Genomic DNA, 3,289 nt, shown 5'->3' with positions numbered 1-3,289 from the left:
GAGTGCTGGGATTAAAGGCGTGCGCCACCACCTCCCGGCCTGTCAATATGTTTCTTATGAAGTGGATGTTAAAGTAAGCTTTCTATGGATTGACCAAGATGTGAAGAAGACATATTAAAATCGTGGGGAACATGCTGTGGATGTGAGCAGCCACTGCAGGGCTTTAAAGAGGGCCGTGAGTGGGTGTCCGAGAACTCTGAGGAAATATGGCTGAAGGGCCAGGTTGCAGGGATACGGTGTCTGATGGGGAATGGCAGTGCCTGGAGGTGAGGCTGTGTGCTCAGGAATTACTAAGGAGATAGCATCAGCCTCAGAGGTCCAGAGCACAGGGTAATGGGAAAGGGTTGGATACCTGTCATTAACACTGGTGTTAACAGAGACGACTTGTAACAGAAAGGCATCCCGATGTGGCCAGAGAGAGAGGACTTTTTGGGAGGCAGGAAGGTGGTGACCTGTAGCAGTCATGGAGAATTCGACAAGTTTCATTCTTGTCCTTCCAAGCTTGCAAGGACAGAGGAGCCGCCCTTGTTTGGAGGGATGGTAGGACAGATGGCTGCCTTTCTGCTCACAGCCTTCTCTGAATTTTGCCCTCTCCCTCAGAACTGCCCTGTATTTTCTTAATGTGTAGTAAGTTCTAATCCTGCTTCTTTCTGTGTCTTGGAGGATGGAAGGCGTGGAGCCCAGATTTGTCTCCAGTCACAGTTCCACATCTGCCCTTTTCTGAGAAGACAGGAGTGTGTGCAGTGTGTAAACCAGAAAGTTGTCTTTTGCTTTTTGAGACAGGATCTCACCACACAGCTCAGGCTGCCATCCCTCTTTCGTTTGCACGCCCACCCCGGTTCAGCCTCCTGAGTGCCGGGGTTACAGATGTGTGCCATTGTCCTAGACAATGTGTTTCATATTAAATAAGGGAGCAGAGCCAGGCAGTAGTGGTGCACTTCTTTAATCCCAGCACTCTGGAGGCAGAGGCCAGCCTGGTCTACAAGAGCTAGTTCCAGGACAGGCTCCAAAGCTACAGAGAAATCCTGTCTCAAAAAAACAAACAAAAAAATTAAGAACAGAACTCAGGGAGGGAAGGGGAGAGGGAAGAGTGCAGGGCAGGGGTGAGGTCAGTGTCCTGTTGCTGTGCACTTTCCCAAGGGGCTGCAGAAATGCAGGCTTCTGGGTTAACAAAGCTTTGCTTGAGTCAAGGTTTCTGTCCCAGAAAGCAGAGAGCCCAGGGCAAAAGTCATGGCTTTTGTACCTCGAGGATCTATGGGATGAAAACTAAGACAGTTAAATTTTAAAATTAAAAAGTATGCCAGAAAATGGGAAGACTCCATGCTCATGGGTTGATAGAATTAATATCATGGAAATGGCTGTACTGGTGAAGACAGTCTGTAGATTCATTAAAATCCCCATCAAAATTCCTATGGTGCTCTATGAAGAACTAGAAAAAAAACAATTAAAATTAATGTGTGGACACCAAAGATTCGTGGTCAAAGCAACTCTAAGCAGAAAGATCAATACAGATATAATACTTGACTTCAAATTACATTACAGAGCCATGATGACAAACACAGCGTGGTGTTGGCACAAAACTGATGTGCAGAGCAAGGGTGCAAACCCACACAGCACACAACTTTTGAGAAGGGTGTCAGAAAAACCCAGTGGAAAGCATACAGCCTTTCTGCAGATGGTGCTGGGGAACCTGCGTAGACACACAAAGGATGAAATTAGAACTACATCTCACTTTGCACAAAAATCATTTAAAAATGGATCAAAGACCTTCATCTAAAACTTGAAACACTGAAACTGCTTGAAGGAAACAGGAAGAATACTCCAAGACATAGAAATAGGAAAGGACTCTCAGAAAGACTCCAATAACACAGGATATTGCCCAGTTGACAAGTGGGATGATGCAAAATTAACAAGCTTCTGTATAGCAAAGAAAGTAGCCAGCAGAGCGGAGGGGCAACCTCCAGTAAGGGAGAAAACCTCTGCCTGCTCAGACAGGAGGCCAATGTCCACAATATGAGGAGAACTGAAAAACAAATTCCACATGAGATCCCAAATCTCCCATTCGATAAGTGGTCTACTGCACTGAACAGACAGCTCTCAAAAGGAGACACAGACAGCAATAAACACTTCAAGCAGTCATCATCCTTAGCTCTCAGAGAAGATTTCATCTTACCCCAGTCACAGCGGCCGTCAGCAGGAAGACAAATGACAACAGATGTCGGCAAGGATGCGGGCAAAGGGAAGCCCTTATTCACCACCGTTGATACTGATGTAGTCACTATGGAAATCGGTATGGAAGCTTCTTTTAAAAAAAACAAACAAGCAAACAAAACAACTAAAACCAGAACTATTATATGAGCCAGCTATACCACTTCAGGGTATATACTCAAAGTGTCCTTGGTTCAATTGCAGACACTTGCATATCCGTGATTGCTGCGCTGTGCACAGTGGCTAGAGATGGAACCATCGTAGATGTCCATCAACAGATGAATGCATCGGAAAATGTGGTCCATGCATAAACCAAAATTTTATTCAGTCATAAGGGAGGAAGAGTCCTGGCACTGTGTGGGATGACTGGGGCTGGAACTCATTAAGTTAAGCCAAGTATCCAGACCCAGAAAGACAAACACAACGTATTTTCACTGATGTGTGGGTCTTAGATTCTAACTTTTATATATGTGTTTAGGGTAGATGTATGTCATGAAGGGAAGATGAGAACCATGAGAGGTCTTGAGAGCTGGGGAAGATGAAAACAAAGGTAACGGAATACAAGGGATGTGACAGCAGGAGGGAGGGACAAAAGGGACCCACAGGAAACCGGGAGGAGGGAAAACAGTAAGGAAGGAGGGGCCGTAAAAAGAAATTGGGGGACAGAGAGAAGACTCTGCTGTTAAAAACACCTGCTGCTCTTGCAGAAGACACAAGTTTGAGTCCCAGCACCGATGTTGGGCAGCTCAAAACCACCTGTAACTCCAGCTCCTTGTATCTGACCTGTCTGGGCACCTTGGACATCCACATGCACAACACATATTCATCCATCTTTAAAAAGTGCATGAAAATGCTGCAACGAAGCCCATTGCATACAACCTGTATGCTAATTAAACCAAGTATTTATAAAGGAGAATATATTAGAGCCTAAAGTTCTGGGTTTGACCTGCAGCACAGAAGTGGGTGGGGCAGATGTGCATGTATGATTGTGTACAGAAGTGGGTGGGGCAGGTGTGCATGTATGATGACATGCAGAAGTGGGGTGGGGCAGATGTGCATGTATGATTGTGTGCAGAAGTGG

The 3,289-nt window shown here is 45.6% G+C and overlaps 1 protein-coding gene across 1 annotated transcript in view; it reads left to right on the top strand.

Annotated features, from left to right (window-relative positions):
- Positions 1-3,289, top strand: part of Svopl (SVOP like) — a 56,438-nt gene that overhangs the window by 5,630 nt on the left and 47,519 nt on the right. The gene's annotated exons all lie outside the window — the stretch shown is intronic.

Source organism: Microtus ochrogaster, unplaced genomic scaffold, assembly GCF_000317375.1.
Source record: "Microtus ochrogaster isolate Prairie Vole_2 unplaced genomic scaffold, MicOch1.0 UNK4, whole genome shotgun sequence".
Taxonomy (NCBI): domain Eukaryota; kingdom Metazoa; phylum Chordata; class Mammalia; order Rodentia; family Cricetidae; genus Microtus; species Microtus ochrogaster.
Note: the sequence above shows the minus strand (reverse complement) of the source record. Positions and strands in the feature narration are given on the sequence as shown.